The sequence below is a fragment of the Panthera uncia genome (genome assembly GCF_023721935.1).
Source record: "Panthera uncia isolate 11264 chromosome C1 unlocalized genomic scaffold, Puncia_PCG_1.0 HiC_scaffold_4, whole genome shotgun sequence".
NCBI lineage: Eukaryota > Metazoa > Chordata > Mammalia > Carnivora > Felidae > Panthera > Panthera uncia.
Genome location: NW_026057585.1, coordinates 47,096,886 through 47,115,639, shown reverse-complemented (window position 1 = coordinate 47,115,639; position 18,754 = coordinate 47,096,886). Strand labels below are relative to the sequence as shown.

Below are 18,754 nucleotides of genomic sequence, written 5' to 3'. Positions count from 1 at the left end.
TCAAAGATGGAATGGGAACCAATCAGCCTTGGAAGAAGGGAAGTCTCCCAGGCTAAAGGATAACCACAGGGGAGAAGACAGAGAGGCCCAGAGCCCCGCTGTGTTTTGGAACTACTACAAGACGTTCTGAGTGATTGAGGAGTGGGAAGAGATAAGCATGGACCAGATTATAAAGGGGTTTTATGCTTCTGCCTGGATTTTACCCTGCAGGCAAGAGGGAGCACTTTGCATTAGGCAGGGGATTAATAGCACCAAATCTGGGTTTATACTGGCAGTAGTGTGAACAGTAAGTTGCAGAAGACTGCGGTAGAAACCAAACAGGGTTTTGTGGGGTTATTCCAATAACCTTCATGAGAAAATGCTTAAGGACCTGAACTAAGGAATGCAGATGAAAAGACCAGAGGTAAAAAAGGCAAAATTAAACAAATAACCTAGGAGAGAAAATACATAAAGTTCACACCAGTTTTTTTGGGGTGTAACTGTACTATATCTTTCAGTGATTCAATGTCAGATTCCTCAACATTTTAACAGACTTTCTAGATGCAACGAGTGTAATGGTAGGAATTTTGAGTGCATCCCAGGTGGTCTTTGACCGGTAAGGACTTTGGAGGGTGCCTCACCCACATCTCAGTGGCAACAGTCTTTCCCATGGAGGTGCAGCCTTGGGTTGCAAAAATAACCCAAAGCTACCAATTTTATCCCTAATTTTCTTTGGCACATTTATTTAGATACAGAGCCTGTTTCAGATTAACTTTAATTTTATTTCTTATCTTACAGACCTCTGTCCCTATTTCTTTGCTGGATCACTGCCAAACCCCAAGCTCCTATCATGCACAGTAACTATTTCCTTCTTTGTGGGCGGGCAGGCTGCTGGAGCTAAAGGGAGAAGGAGATGTTTTCTGCTATATATATATATATATATATATACACATATACATATATATACACACACATATATACATATATATATATGTATATATATATGTGTGTATATATATATATATATATACATATATATATATATGTATATATATATACATATAACATGGCTGGACCTTGAAGCGTGGCTGCTTTGTATCCTCATCCTGGGTATCAGGCTCTTGTAGTGTACAGGAACCAATGACCGAGTGTCCACAGCTCTGAGTAATGCTAAATGTAGACTGAACCACCAGAGACTCCTTAAGTTTGTTTTTATATCCCTTCTGTTGATAATTTTATATTGTAACTGTGTATAAGTGATAAATTGATGGAGGAAAGAGACTGTGAACATATTGCATTAAGCATTTCTATTAAGATCCTATTCGTATCCTGTCTGAGGTGAGACACAAAATGTTAAGCATGCAGTTTGGTGCATACATTAACATGGGAATTGCCTTCCAGATTATATTTCAATTTTAAGAAAGAAGAAGAGTGAAAGACACAAGCACAGTTTTCTGTAGGAGACCACTGCCATATGGAACTTTGTATGCTCCAGGAAGAGTGACAAGCCTGTACTGGAAGGTAATTGAAATTCATGACCAATTTATCTTGCATGGGCCTCTCCAAGCCCAAGTGACAAGGTGCTGATGGTCTCAACCTAAGTGGTTTGATATTCGACTGTTAGTTGCAATATATGTTGGACCAGCAGGAGGAAACAGATAGGAGGAGCTTAGACACACTGTAAGGATGTATACCAGGAATTACAGCTTAGTGAAGTTCGAATCATCTCCTCTTAGGAGAAACAGTGACACATGTGATGAGACTGATGCCCAAGATTTTGGGGAAAGATTTACAAGCAAAGCTGAGAGAAACGGGCTCATAAATTTCCTTGGCAATCCCCAGAGATCTCACCTTGAACTTAGAGGCTCAAGTGCCAAAGCTGAAACTTGAAACACTGACAGATGTCGATTTTTGGAGAAGATTGCTTTGGAGTGTGGTAGCCTTCTGTCTTGTTATTCAGATCCCCATAGTCCTAAATGGAGTTTAAATTCCCAACTTAGGATTGGAGGAGCTGTAAGAAAATGAATAGTCGTCAGCATTGCTTTTGTATGGAGTTGTGTCGTATAGAACAGGATTTGTGAAAGGCATTGGTTTGACCAAGACTTTCATTGGGCTTCTCTAGATGTTCTGTTAGTAAAAAAACAGATTATTTCAAGTAGATTGCCATCACAACATTGAATAGGTATTACAGTAGGAAAGAGAAATCAAAGTTATCCATTGGCTACTGAAGTTTTGCCAGTTCCCAAGACAGATATTTGCATTCAATGATTTGTGAAACTTTTTTGATTACCTCGTACGTGCCTGGCACTGTGTTGATAACATGATTAGAGATGGGCCACAGACAGTTTCTACTTGCAAAGGATTTACAGTCCAGGAAGCATGTGAGGACCACTATTCAACCTAGGAGAATCTGAGAAGTGTTCCCTTCCAAAGGAAAATCTTTTAATAAATTATGTGGAGTATACACAGCACATGCAGCATTGGTAGTATTCAGGAAGTAGGACAACATTCAATCATCTGTTTACTTTTTCCCAAACCTAATTTTGGATTTTGAATCTAAGACTGAACAGGGATTTAGCCATAAAAAGGATGAGAAAAAACAAATAGAAAAACAAATGTGTTGAACTTCAAAAAGATAAAACCAAAGTCAAAGCACAGAGCTGAGATCTGAGGAGAACGGAGACTCACAGCTTCTCTCTGCCTTCCCCTCCCTCATACAAAGTGTTTACTAAACTAAGATGATGTGAGTAATATCACTTATCACTGACAGGAAAACTATAACTCCGTCAAAGAATAATACTTTTATAGAAGAAACCCTACAACACACAAAAGTTGATCACGAAAAAATAAACTAGCAAGTGAGAAAAGGGAGAAAAGGGGCCCTTATGGAAAGAATAATGATGATGATAATAATAAGCCAAATAAAGAGAATAAGACAAATGTAATAATATAATTTGCACCACTGAAAGGGAAATGGGATTCCAGGGCCCTTCAGCTGCCCCCACACGGTAGTAGACTGAGGAACCCAAGAGAAGTGTTATTCACCATCCCCTGTGGTTCACCAGCTTTGGTGAGAACCAGCCATGTGCCTGGTCATGGGCCTCATGCAGTGGGCAGTACAAAGATGAATGAGTCACTTCTGTATCCTGAGGACATAACAAAAACAAGCTCAATCTACTGGGAAAGTGAACAGGTGCTCTGCTCCAGTGGTAAAGTTCAACCTGTAGTAAATGCCAGATCAGAGGTAGAAAGCCAAGAAAGCTAGCAGATTTGGAAAGAAAATGAGCAGTCTTTTTTGATAATCGGTAAATACTTCACAGAAGAAGGCAAAAAATAGTGATGAGGTCCAGAAGGAGAGGGAAGGCAAGTAACAGAAATAGCATGTATAAAGGCACAGGGGTAGGAGAGTGCAAGGAATATCCAGGAAATGGCAGGGAGTTCTGTGCAGTTGTCTGGGGGATGGGCAGGGCTGACTTGAGGGAATGAAGATCTTATTTACCATGTAAAAGGTTTAGAAATTAAATGTATTGGTAATCAGTAGTTAATCAGACAGTGGCATGTTTAGTTTAAGAGAAATACTTGTAATGTCTGTAGTGGGTTGAATGGTGGCTCCCAAAAAGATATGTTCATGTATTAATTCCTGAAGCCTATGAATGTTACCTTATTTGGAAAAAGGTTCTTTGCAGAAGTCATGCAGTTAAGGATTTTGAGACAAGAAGGTAATGCTGAATTATCTGGGTGGGTCCTAAATCCAATGACAAATATTCTTGTAAGAGAAAAGTAGAGGGATATTTGAGACAAACACACAGGAGAAAGCAATGGGAAGACAGAAGCAAGGATTGGAATGATGTGGCTTCAAACCAAGGAACACCAGGGAATGCCAACACTTATTAGAAGCTGGAAGAGGATTTTCTCGTCAAGCCTTCAGAAGGCGTTTCGCCCTGCTGACACCTTAATTTCAGACTTCCAGTCTCCTGAATTGGGAGAGAATAATTTTCTATAGTTTGAAGTTAACAAGGTTGTGATAATTTGTTAGAACAGCCCTGGGAAATTAATACCACTCTTCAAAACTAATCGGTACAAATGAAATAACAATGACTAGCATTAAGTATCATGCCTTTCAATTTACAAACCTCTTTTCTACACATTATTTTATCTTATTTTCATGATAAAACTGTGTGGGAGTAGTATTATTATTTCCCCCATTATATTGTTGAACCTAAGCTTCAAGAAATAAAATCACTTCCCTAAGGTGTCCAACTTGTACCCTCAGCTCTGTTTTTACTACTAACCTATGTTACTTTAGTAATGAGTCAGCTCTCATAGCCACCATTCCTCATCCACATGTAGTTGATAGCTTCAAATGGCATCTAAGTAGCTCTTGAAGTTCTAGGCTGGAGAATAGACCAGAGAAGGAGGGAAAGAGATGGAGCGATCCAAATGGGACCAAGATTAGGATATTCTAAATAAGGATTAAAAACAATTAGGTGGCCCTCTTCAAATTTTCTTGGGTTTTAGCTACTGATGCTGTAATATTGAGTGAAATGTTTAAACTCCTTGAGTCTCTGCTTCCCATTCTAGAAAAAATGGGCATAATAATCTCTAGCTGGGTTGGTTTAAAGAGTAAACAAACTGTGTATTTAAAAAATAACTTTGCAAACCCTAAGGACACAGCCTAAATGTTAGGTGTAATTATGACAGTTAAATCAGAATGGTGCAGTGCTCTGGTTCAGACGGGATTGCTCATTAGTATCACGGGAGGAAATTTAAAACTTGCTGATGCCTAGATTCTCCCCTGGAAGTATGAAATCAGAATCTCTTAGAGTGGAACTCAGGCATATTATTTTAAAAATCATCTTAAATTATTCTTATACATGCTGCCAGTTTCCTGCCAGAGTGGGAAAAGATGAGCTCTGGAGTCAAATTGATCCAGGCATATATTCCATATAATAACTTTACAATCGCTACTTATAATTGTGTAATCTTGAGTAGGTTACTTGACCTTTCCAAATCTCTGTTTTTTCAACTTTCCAACAGGTGTTAAGAATACTTAGCTCTTAATGCTGCTTTAAGAATTGAATTAAATGTATGTATGAATGAGACAGTTAGTTCAGGTTAGTTTGATTTCCCCCATCCCTTTTGCATCAATAAAGTCAATGGCAAACTAAAAGGGAAGAAGGGAATGAGGGAGTTGCATTTAGCATATGACATGCATTTCCAAAAATTAACCCCAAGTTGCATTTTCTCAATGAAGTGAAGTCATATAGAGGTGTGGCTCTTGTGTTATGAATGCAGACATCACTAAATGTAAACATCACACAGAGCTGTTTCTTATAAAAATAATAGGTACCCAAGGGTTATAATAATTCACATTAACTGTGAAACCAAGTGTTTCCTCATTAATCAATGCCATAGGAAGGTGCCAACTTTTTCCTGTGCTTAGCAAGTCGATTAGATTAGAGTCACAAGACAGCACTTTCATTGTCAAGGGCATTTATGGTCATTGAACGTTAGGTCACCTGTAATAACCAAATGTCATTCTGTTCACCAATAGTGGAGGTGTTCAAAAATTGGTAATAAGATAGGGTGATGGTCACAGATTTTGTGGTTATTTTTATTTTAGTTATGGAAGATCTCTGTACTGCAAGGCATTTTAGAGTCCAAACTGGCATTTTGGTCTTTCTTTTCTAGTCTGAAAAACCCAGAGCATGTGGATGTCAGAAAGATGTTTCTTTTCTCTTAGAAATGTACAGTGTCTGCACACACTTAAAAAGCTCTAAAATATTCTACATCCAGTACATAATTGGACATGCTGTAACAACCTTGAGGATACATGCCTTTAATTTGCAATTATAGCTAAGAAGAGAATATTTCAACATATTGTGAATTACATTAGAAACTTGTTTATTAAATAAACCATATTGTATTGGTTTACTGAATCTAACCCCAGTAGTAATAGGCATATCTAGAGCCCAGATTTTGGCTTCTAATCCTGTTTCCAATAAAAAGAACCAGGGTTCCTCAGAGGAATGGCTGACTCAGGATTGTGGTAAGGATTACACAAAATAAACCTACACCATCTTCGAGTGCCAAAAAAGTAAGGATGTGTAAAGAACAAATCAAAGCATACAATAATGGAGATATGTCAAAAGGACACAGAAACCAACTAAAGGAACTCCCAGTGGCCAAGGAAGAAACATTTTAAGCAACAAAATAAAATCTTATTAGATTATAATCCAAAGTATAAAATAAATAAATACCCATGAGTCCATACTGATATAAATAAATGATTGAATAAATAAGTGGGAGAGAACAGACAAATCTCCCATACGGAGGAATCCCAAATAATTTAATTTTATATAGATCCTTCATCCTCAAGGAGGCTGAGCACAATTTCCCACTCCTTTTTCTTTTTTCTTAAATTTATTCATTCTAGATAGAGAGACAGACAGACAGACAGACAGAATGGGAGAGGGGCAGAGACAGAAGGAGACACAGAAACCGAAGCAGGCTCTAGGATTCGAGCTGTCAGCACAGACCCTAACTCAGGGCTCAAATCCACGAACTGTGAAGTCATGACCTGAGCTGAAGTCAGACACGTAACTGAGCCACCCAGGCATCCTTCCCCACTTCTTCTTAGTGTGAGCTGCACATAGCAATTTTTTTCTCCAAGAGTACAGTATGAAAAGGACAAGGGAGAGGGGAGGAGTGTATTAGTCATGTTTCTCTAGAGAAACAGAACCAATGGGAAATATATATTATATAATTAATTATATATGTAATGAGCTATCAGCAAGCTGGGTAACCAGGAAAGCTGGTGGTATAAATCAAAGCCTGAAGAACTAAGAATCAGGTGAGTCAGTGGTGTAATTCCCAGTTTGAGGCCATAGGCCTGAGAACTGAGATTACAGGAGTGCGTGGGTACGGAGGGATGCTGGTTCAAGAAGAGAGAGCATTCATCCTTCCCCTTTTTGTTCTGTTTGGGCTCTCAATGCATTAGATAATGCCTACCCACACCAGTGAGGGCAGATCTTCTTTACTAGGTCTACTGACCCAAATGCTGGTATCTTCCGGAAGCACCCTCACAGACATACCAGAAATAGTGTTATTGGCTATTTGGGCATCCCTTAGCCCACTTAAGTTGATACATAAAATTAACTATCACAAAGAGTAACTTTAAAGTGGAGAAGTCTGAAAAAAACTACCTTATCAGTTAATCAAGGTCAATATCAACAATGATAAATAATGTTGATAGTATGTGCTTTTGATGTGATGTGATGACAATGGCATTTTACCTCTGTCATCTTTCTCCCAGAAACCCATAGTCCCAGTCCAATTATGAGAGAAACATCAGGCAATTCCAAATACAAAGACAGTCTACAAAATACCTGACCAGGAACATCTGAGAAACTGTCACAGCAAAAAGGGACCTAAGGAGACATGATAACTAAATATAATGTGATATCCTGGTGGAAGCCTAGAACAGAAAAAGGACATTAGATAAAAACTAAAGAAATCAGAATAAAGTATGGACCTCAGTTAATTATAACATATTGATGCTGATTCATTAATTGTAACAAATGAAGTATATTATGATATTGTGATTTATAAGGAATATATATATTTAGTCATTCAGATGACCAAAACATATTTCTCAGACATGTTCGGTCTGTGTCCACAGTTCCTGGATCACAGTTCCCAAACCCTTGGGATTTCCTGAGTGATAAGAGAAATGGGAACGTCTTTTGTTATAATATTTGGTCCTTGTCCTCAATTCCTGAAAATGAGAAAAACATATAAAAAGAGATTGCCAATGGATTTTTCAAAGTGAAAGGCATATCAATAGTTTTAATATGTGCGAATAGATGTAACTTCACAATAAAGAAATACATATAAAACAACAATGAAGTACCATTTAAAAACCCATCAGATTAGTAAAGACTAAATATTTCATAATATATTGAGATGGTAAGGATGCATAAAAACAGGTATCTTCCAGTTTGTTGATGAGCATGTGAAATGAAATGCCTTCTTTGGAAGATATTTTAGTGACATTGTAGCAGAAGCTGATGGCACCCTGCCTGTATCCCTGTGTCCATACATTTCAGTGTTAGTGGCCCAGTTTCCAAACGCCATCACCCCCTACTAAAATGGGTTGGCGTGAAGAGCATGCACTGGCTTACGCAATATTTCTAGAACTTGACAGATAAGGGGATAATGAGAATTATAAGGACAATAGAATTGGCTGGTTGCTGTTAGTGTCATAAGCATTCAGAGGAAAAAAAAATGGCAGGCTCAACTATCAATCAGGATACGATATGAAAGCCAGAAGTCTTCAAAGAACTGTTTACCATTTAAAAAGCAGCTTTTGGTACTACTGGACCTAGTAGAAACTTAGCCTAAACATGAGACATCTCCTGATAATTTGACAGGAGCTGCTCATCACAAGCCGGTTACCATCAGATCCTCCAAGTCATTAGCTTGGGTGGGCACAGCAAGAACCCATCACACAATGATACATTAGTGATCAAGCATGAGTATGTCCAGAGGAACAACTAAGTTACATGAACCAGTGGCCCAGCCCCCCATATTACCTAACTTGTTTAACCAATATATCTCCCTCAGGTCATGCCCAAGATTTTACAGAGAGTACCCCAATACCAGTTGTCAGAGGATGATAAAACCCAGGTCTGATTCACGAATGGGTTGGCTCAATGTATCCCATAAGCTAAAAATAGACTTATGAAACACAGCTCCACTCAGGGGTGGTCATAAAAGACAGCAGTGAGGGGTAATTCTCATTACCATGGGCAAGACTTGAAACAAGAAAAATGTTCAAGCACTTGTGTAGAAGGTCTAAGTGGGGCGGGTTCAACTCTAGCAGATACTGTTGGTGCTCTGACCATATTCTCTCTTCCTTGCCCTTTAGTTCATGCTGTTCAGGCTTCCAGCTGGCAGCACCTGTGTCTCTTTTCTTCTCTGGCTCATAAACCCCGCTGTGCCTGCCTGTGAAATAGGCCAGAAGTGTTAGGGAGTTAATCCCTCCCAGGCAGTGGAACGTAGGGAAGCACAGTGGGAAGTACCTGTGAGGAGAGGAGTATTTTATAACTGAGGTTATAGAGAATTCCTAGCACACCATAATGATAAATTTAGAATGACGTTTAGTCAATTTTGTTACTCCTTTTAAATTATCTACAGACAATCCCATTATTACCAGAACCTAAGGCAGAGTGCTGCTCTGTCCTCAGAAGTCCTTACTCCCAGGATCATACAGTGGCCTTCAGACAATGACTGACATGACAGGATGGAAGTCAATGCACCAATAGCCCAGTTCCTTCACCCTCTGAATACGGTTACCCTGAGATTTGTGTCAATACTGGCTCCTAGAATTCCCTAGGGCTTCAGAAATCCTGAGCTCCGCGTACTCAAAGTCGTGAATGGCTTGCTGATATGCCCATTACTGGCTCCTTTCCTTCCCTGCCTCACATTCCCACTTCCCTGTTTGACTTTCCCTCATCACCTGAGTAAACTATGTGTATTTGGGTCCTTGTCTCAGGGTCTGTTTCTAAAGGGCCCAGTCAAGATGGGTATCTATTAAGCTTATAAATGCACACACCCTTTGCCCCAAGAATTCCACTTCCAGGAAAATATCCTGAAGATATACTCACACATGTGCCGAAAGACATGAGGTCTTTACAATTATAGTAGTAAATACCACTGAGTGTTTACTCTATACTAAACATTAAAGTTCTTTTCAAGTAGCAGTTTTTTCAATCCTCAAAAAACCCTTCTGAAATTATTACCAAATTCCCATTTTCCATAAGAGGAAACTGGGGCATACAGAGGTTAAATACTTGATTAAAACAGTAAGAGCTAGTGATACAGAGCCAAGGTTCAAACCCAGGAGATCTAACTTCAAAAGCCCAGCCTTATCCACTCTACATAAATGTACCAGCAAAGATACTTATAGCAACGGGTTTTTTTAAGATTTATTTTATTTTTAGAGACAGAGAGAGAGAGAGCGCACAAGCAGGGGAGAGGGGCAGAGGGAGAGAGAGAAAGAGAGAGAGAGAGAGAGAGAGAGAGAATCCTAAGAAGGCTATACACTGAGCATGGAGGCAGGGCTTGATCCCATGGCCCTGGGATCATGGCCTGAGCCAAAATCAAGAGTGGGACACTCAACTGACTAAGCCACCCAGACGCCCCTAGCAACATTGTTTGTAATAGCTAGTAACAGCCAAAGTGTCCATCATGAGAAGCCAGTTAGGTAAACTATGATATGTCATATTAAAATAGTCAGAGCTATTAAAATAATAAGGTTTGTATATTAATATAGAAAGAAGCCTAAGATATTGTTACGTGAAGAAAGCAAGGTGCAGAACACTGTGTTTGCTAGAGAGGCTTTCAATCTTGCAAAACCCAAAGAACTATGTATATATATGTGTGTGTTTCTCTCTGTATTAATTATGGTGGGAATAGCTATTGCCTTATGAAAGGTCTGTATGTCAAAGCATGAATGGGAGACAGATTTTACACTGTAAACCATTTTTTACTGTTTTAATCTTTAACTTAAGTATATATTACTCTTTAAAAAGCTATACTAAAAATATGTATAATCAAAATATATACAAATTGACATGGAATCACAGAGGAAGGAGAACTTCATTCTACTTGGATGAGTCTCCAAAGGTCCCATGAGAAGGTCCTACCATATGGGTAAATGCAGATCACTCCTGGTAGAAGCACAAGGGAAGTTCCAGAAATATGAGAGCCTACAGAGTTACAGTTTGATGTGTAGAGTTTGCATAAAATGAAGCTAGGAAGAGAGGTAGATATCAGATCGTCTGTAGATGTATTAATTCACAGGAGAAATGCAATTATTCAGACCAATCAATAGCTACTTGACAAAGATGTTTTTCTTGTAGGCTTTTAAAGATATCTTTGAATACCGTTATATGGTATTACAAATTGGGAAAAGAAAAATGTATCAAGTTAAAAAAGGGTTCCTATAAGGAGTATTAGTGTTCTTCATTTTCTCTTATTGAAGAGAGTTTCGCAAGGAAATATATCTATTAACAATCAGAGGACTGGGGGCACCTGGGTGGCTCAGTCAGTTAAGCATGTGACTTGATTTCGTGAGATTGAGCCCTGCATTGGGCTCTGTGCTGACAGGAAGGAGACTGCTAGGGATTCTCTCTGTCTCCCCCTCTCTCTCTGCCCCTCTGCACCCTCTCTCAAAGTAAATAAATAAACTTAAAAAAAAAATCGGAGGGATTGGGCAGTTGTTCTGAATAATGGCTGCACATTAGAATCGTCTATGAAGGTTTTTAAAAAAACAAATTCCCTGGATCCCCACATGATACTAATAAAATCAGTGGTTTTAAAACCTCTCCTAAATAATTTTAATGTGTAGTCCACATTCAGAACTCCCAAACTAGAAAGTTTATGGATCTGAACTTACTTTAGAATCTAGCTTATGAGAATCTGGATGGATTTATAGAATGTATTTATTAATTCATTCATTAAATATGTTTGGTAACCACGAAAAAAAATCAGAGAATTGAATTGAAGTGCCAACTGCACCACTTACAAACTGTAGATTCAATGTCTTCATCTGTAAACACAGATCATTATAGTACAAGCTTCATAGAATCAATGTGAGGATCAATTGAGATAATTCATGTAACAATTAATATATTGCCTAATGTTTATCAGGCATTCTATAATTGTGGCTTATTATTATTAATAAGGACTACTAAATAATTTCAACATGATCACAACCTTATTACCTTATTGATTTTGTTAGAAACTGAAAACAACGAAAGGAAAGCACTTCTCTAGGAAAATTAAGGTCTGCAGTTTTAATTCAAAAGAATCTCCTGTGCTCAAAATTGTCTCATTTGCCTTTTCTGCTGCCAAACCCTAAATGACATTTGTGTTCTGCCTAAAAGCATATGGCTGACTGACAGTGTCGCAGCTGTGGGATCTGTCAGCATATCCCCAAAACATGGGCCATGTCCTCTGGTTCAACCAGTTACACCCAGAATGGTGTTCCAATGGCTGGAAGTGTTTGACTACGACTTGAAATGAATTCTTAAAAATTCAGAACATCAGTCTACCCAGGGAAATACAAAGATCTAAAAGTCATTAGACCTAACTTCATGTTAAAAAAGTATTGCAACCATCCTTTCTGCTGAGCATGCTAGCAAAAAGGTGACATTTACAAAATAGAAAAAAAATCAAACAAACACTGGTTTAAAAAACTGTCACTAATGTGACAATGTACTGGCAATAGATCCTACTTGGCTATCACAAAAGCCACCACAAAAGGATGCCAAAGGTATCACATTTTTTGCTCTAGATTGAAACCCAAATGTGCTTAACCTAAACAAAACATCAGACTGCTAGAACTATAGAGATACATCAAAGAAGCTAGATTAGAGATAGTTGTATCTAATATTTTAGTGACTCACTGTACCTATTTTCTGACTTTTCTGTTACACTCAGTCACCTGGGAAGTTCCTCCTGCATAATTACAGTGACAGTTCTTGTTTTCCAAACCAAAATTTTGAACACACGTTTTTATAACATCAAATACTCTTATGGGGCCAAGGGAACAGAATATCTTAAGACTGTTTTCTCCCTAAATTCTAGAGATCTGGTATATACCTTTTAAGATATATACCCTGAAAATGGTATATATTAAGCTTTTAATTTAAAATACTTGGAAAGTGTGGGGCACCTGGGTGGCTCAGTTAGTTAAGCATCTGACTTTGGCTCAGGTCATAATCTCACAGTTCGTAGGTTCAAGCCGGCATCCGGCTGTGTGCTGACAGTTCAGAGCCTGGAGCCTACTTCGGATTCTGTGTCTCCCTCTCTCTCTGTTCCTCCCCAACTCATGCTCTCTCTCTCTCTCTCTCTAAAAAGTACATAAATGTTAAAATTTTTTTTAAAAACTTGGAAAGCGTGAGTTCCATGAAAAGAGAGGAAAAATAAACTGGGAGAAGACAACAAATGTAGGATAGCAGAAACTGACTATAATTTCTTTTATTATTATTATTTTAACATTTATTTATTTTTAAGAGACAGAGTGTGAACAGGGGAGGGGCAGAGAGAGAGGGAGACACAGAATCTGAAGCAGGCTCCAGGCTCTGAGGTGTCGGCACAGAGCCCAACGCAGGGCTCAAACTCCCAAGCCGTGATATCATGACCTGAGCCAAAGTCGGACACCCAACCGATTGAGCCACCAGGCGCCCCTTTTCTAGCCAATTTTATCAGAAGTTTAGATGAGGTTAGATTTAATGAAACTGCAAAACTCAAAAGGGCAGTAGTGTTATAATTGAAATGGAAATGAAAATTTTGTTTTTATTCTGCAATGAATAGGAACCAGATGAATGACGTTTATAGTTATTTTTCACTTTCATCAAATTAACATTGTTTTTTTTTTTATTAAGGAAATTTAAGAAAGAAAAGAGACTCCTACTTTCTTTTTAGCAGAGCTATAAAGTTTCTTAGTACTTTCATGAACATAGATATTCACAACCATGGTTAGAAAAGAGAATCAGTCCTCAGAAAATAGATAATGGTAATATCAAAAATTGCTCTAATGTTTCACTGAGATCTAAACACGTTGTGCAGACTTGAAGAAATATTGATGGACTTGGTTGGCCATGGATCAAAGAACTTGAGGTTTCAGTGACTTTGGATGTTCTTGAAGCGATAACATAATTACAAGATGCTACAAAATCATAGGCAATTTTCACATCTTAACATCGACACAGCTTTGACCTCAGAGTATAAGATCCTGGAGGCCATTCCTTTCTTCCTCACTGTAACACTTAGCTCTTTCCATCTTGTAACAAAACAAAAAACAAAAAACAAAAAAAAAAAAAAGAAAGAAGGAAGAAAGAAAGAAAGAAAGAAAGAAAGAAAGAAACAGAGACTGTTTCTGGTCTATGACCTTTAAAAACTAATAATCAAGAGTTTATTGGATTGGTTCAAGTGAAATGTTATATAATACATTTATATTTTTGGGGGGGTAGAGACTTCTAGACGCTAATTCCTTAGTAATTGTATGAATTTTACCAGGATACATGATATCACAGTTAAAAAACTAAATCTTTTGTCCTCTTTGTATGATCATTCTTTATTTTTGGCAACTATAATGGGTGTGTAGTTAATTTTCACTTTCCTAATAACTAATTGTGCTGTGCATATTATCAGATGTTTATTTTCCATTCATAAAATTTCTTAGGTGAGTTGTTTATTAAAATCTTTTGCTCATTGTTTATTATAATGTTCCTCTTCTCGTTATTGAATTGTAAGAATTTTTTGTATATTACAGACACAGATCCTTTCTCTATATGGTTATATAGTTTACACATCTTTTCTCTCATGGTGTGGCTTACCTTTTCACTTAACAGTATCTTTAGAAAAGCAAAAAGTTTTAATTCCAATGAAGTAAAAATTCTAATTTTAAAATTTAGTAGCATATACTTTTTTGTTTCCAATTTTAAAAACCTTTGCCAAACCCAAGGTGACCCAGATCTTATGCTGTGTTTTTTCCTGGAGTTTTATAGTTTTAATTCTTACATAATTAAGTCCATGACCCATTTTGAGGCAATTTTTACTTATGGCATGAGGTAAGAGTAGAGAGTTTTCATTTATTTTTGTTTTATTTTGTTTTGCATATGGCTATTCAATTGTTCTAGCACTATTGTTGGAAAGATTATTCTTTCACCATTTAACTGCTTTGGCACCTTTGTCAAAAATAAATTGACCATAGATGTGTAGGACTATTTCTGAATTCCTAATTTGTTCCATTGATCTGTATTTTTATCTTTATGTCACTCTCATGCTGTCTTGATTAATTTAGCTTTATAATAACTTTTGAGGTCAGGTATATATAAAATCCTTTAATTTTACTCTTTTTTCAAAGTCACTTGGCTATTATAGGTTTTTAGTATTTTCTTACAAATTTCACTATCAGCTTATCATTTTATTAAAAAACACTCTTGGGATTTGATTAGAATTGCCTTAAATCTGTAGATAAATTTGGGGACGGCTGCCATTTTAACAATGTTGAGTCTTCATTCTGTGAACACAATATATCTCTCCATTTAGGTCTTCTTTAATTTCTCTCAGAATGTTTTGTGCATACTTTTATCAAATATATCCAGATTTTGTATTTTTTATGCTATTGTAAGTGGTATTGCCTTTTAATTTCCTTTTAACTGTTTATTGATAGTATACAGAATTATTTATTTTTAAAATTTAACCTTGATTTACTTCTGGGATACAAAGGTGGTTCAGTATTTGAAAATCAACCAGTGTGATACATCACATCAAAAGAAAGGATAGAAAACATATGATCATTTCAATAGATGAAGAAAAAAGCATGCAGCAAAGAACAACACCTATTCATGATAAAAAAAAAAAAAAAAAAAACAACCTCAACAAAGTAGGTTTAGAAGGAACATGCCAACATAATAAAGGTAATATATGAAAAACCCAGCTAACATCATACTCAATGGTGAAAAACTGACAGCTTTCCCCCCTAAGATCAGGAAGAAGACAAGATGTCCACTGTTACCACTTTTACTCAGCACAGCACTAGATATACTAGCCACAGCAATCAGACAAGCAAAAGAAAAATAAAATATCCAAATTGGTAAAGAAGAAGTAAAATTTTCACTATTTACAGGTAACATGACACTATATGTAGAAAACCCTAAAGACTCCACCAAAAATCTACTAAAACTGATGAATGAGTTTAGTAAGGTTGCAGGATACAAATCAATATACAGAAATCTGGTGCATTTCTATTCAATAATAATGAAGTAGCAGAAAGAGAAATTAAGAAAACAATTCCATTTACAGTTGCACCAAAAATAATAAAATACCTAGGAATAAACTTAATCAAGGAGGTAAAAGACCTATACTATGAGAACTATAAAATATTGATGAAGAAATTGAAGACAATACAAACAAATGGAAAGATATTCCATGCTCATGGAGTGGAAGAACAAATATTATTAACATGTCCATAACCCCAAGACAATCTACAGATTTAATGCAATCCTTATCAAAATACCAAGAGCATTTTTCACAAAACTAGAAAAAATAATCCTAAAATTTGTATAGAACTACAAAAGACCTGGAATAGCCAAAGCAATCTTGAAAAAGAGCAAAACTGGAGGTATCACAATCCAAATTTCAAGACATACTACAAAGCTGTATTAATAAAAAGAATATGGTACTGGCACAAGACTAGACATGCTGATAAATGGAACAGGATAGAAACCCCAGAAATAAACTCACATGTATATGGTTAATTAATCTTTGACAAAGGAGGCAAGAATATGAATGGGAAAAAAAGTCTCTTCAACAAATGGTGTTAGGAAAACCGGACAGCTACATGCAGAACAATGAAACTGGACCACTTTCTTACATAATACAAAAAAATAAACTCAAAATAAGTTAAGGACCTAAATATGAGAACTGAAACCATAAAAATCCTAGAAGAGAACATAGGCAGCAATTTCTCTGGTATCAGCCATAGCAACATATTTTTGGGTATGTCTCCTGAGGCAAGGGAACAAAAGCAAAAATAAATTATTAGGACTACATCTAAATAAAAACTTCTGCACAGTAAAGGAAATAATCAACAAAACTAAAAGACAACCTATGGATTTGGAGAAGATATTTGTAAATGCCATGTCTTATAAAGGATTATAAGATACAAAATATATAATAACATATAATATAGCACCAAAACCCTCAAATAATCCAATTTAAAAATGGGCAGAAGACATGAGACATTTCTCCAAAGAAGACATCTACATGGCCAACAGACATGTGAAAAGATGCTCAACATTACTCATCATCAAGGAAATGCAAGTCAAAACCACAATGAGACATCACCTCACACCTGTCAGAATGACTAAAATCAAAAACACAAAACTCAACAAGTGTTAGTGAAGACGTGGAGAAAAATGAACACTTGTGCACCATTGGTGGGAATGCAAACTGATGTAGCCACTGTGGAAAACGGAATACAGGTTTCTCAAAAAATTAAAAATATAATTATCATATGATCCAGTAATTCCACTCCTGGGTATTTACCCGAACAATATGAAAAAACCAATTTGAACAGATATATGCCTCCCCATGTTTATTGCAGCATTATTTAAAATAGCCAAGTTACGGAAGCAGCCTTAGGGTCCACTGATAGGTGAATGGATAAAGAAGATGTGGTATATATATATATATATGGTGGACTATTAGTCAGCCATAAAAAGAATGAAATCTTGCCATTTGCAACAATGTGGATGAAGCTATAGAGTATAATGTTAAGTGAAATAAGTCAGTCAGAGAAAGACAAATACCATATGATTTCACTCATATGTGGAATTTATGAAACAAAACAAACAAGGAAAGAAAAGAAGAGACAATCCAAAAAACAGACTCTTAACTATAGAGAACAAACTGGTGGTTGCCAAAGAGGAGGTGGGAGAGGGATGGATGAAATAGGTGAAGGGGATTAAGAGTATACTTATTCTGATGAGCACTGAGTAATGTGTAGAATTGTTGAATTGCTATATTGTGCACCTAAAACTAACATAATACTGTATGTTAATGATACTGGAATTATAAGAAAAATAAAATAAAATAAAAAGAATAAAATTCAACCTTGTACTCTACGACAACCTTGCTAAGCTCACTGGTTAGTTGAAATAGCTTTTTAAAAACTCTTTAGGATTGTTAACATAAACAATGAATTCATCTGTGAATAAAGAAAGTTTTATATCTTTATTTCTGATTCATATTTCTTTTATTTCTTTTTCTTGCCTTGTCTCTCCAGCTGGGTCTCCAATACAATATGGAATACAGAAAAGACATCTTTGTCTTATTCTATATCTTGGGAGGAAAGCACTCAGTTTTTAACCACTAAGGATGATACTAAACTACAGAATTTCATTAATGTCAGTTACCAGATTAAAGAAGTTCCCTTTAACTTCTAGTTTGCTGAGTGATTTTATCAGGAATGAATGTTGTGTTTTTTTCAAATGATTTTTCTGCATGTACGGAGATGATTCTGTGGTTATTCTTTAGTCCATTGACACGATGAGTTACATTAATCAATTTTTGAATGTTAAGCCACTTTGTTTTTATAGGACCACTCCACTCAGTCATGATGTGTTAATGCTTTTTGTATATCATTGGATTTGACTGACAGAAACTTTTAAAATAATTTTTGTGTCTGTGACCATGAGAAATATTGGTATATAGTATGTATTCTTGCAATGTCTCTTTCTGGTTTTGGTATCAGAGTAATGTCAGCTTCACAGAATGAATTGGGGCAAATTCCATGGTTTTTCAATATTTTGCTTAATTGACTGTTCATTTGGCACTGGTTACAACTAATACACCTATATTCAATGTAATATTATGTATGTATGGAATGGGGAATAGTTGGATGTGGCTGTGAGTTAAAGAGAGTGACAGCAGTACATCTTTTTAAGAATGAATCGTCCTTACTGAATGTTTAGAGTTAGTGGAAGCTATTGTGCCTCCATCACCTGTAAACTGGAATTGACAATATTATCCATGTCATGGAATTGTTAGAATTTGTTTGAGATAACATGCAAATGATTTGCCACACTGCTGGAACATAGTTGAATCTCAATAAACGATAGCCATTTTTTCTTATTATTATCAACTTCATTATTGTCATTTTTGATATCATCATATATAATGTCCATCATTTAATGAT

The 18,754-nt window shown here is 36.5% G+C and overlaps 1 protein-coding gene across 3 annotated transcripts in view; it reads right to left on the bottom strand.

The window, feature by feature from the left end:
- PTGER3 (prostaglandin E receptor 3) overlaps nucleotides 1-18,754 on the bottom strand; it is a 184,164-nt gene that overhangs the window by 43,700 nt on the left and 121,710 nt on the right. For 2 of the 3 annotated variants that reach the window (XR_007455001.1, XR_007455000.1), the window contains exon 3: nucleotides 1,831-1,990. The exons of the other annotated variant lie outside the window; for it this stretch is intronic. The gene's annotated coding sequence lies outside the window, so the exon portion shown is untranslated. The remainder of the gene's footprint in view (nucleotides 1-1,830; nucleotides 1,991-18,754) is intronic. 3 annotated transcript variants of the gene reach the window in all.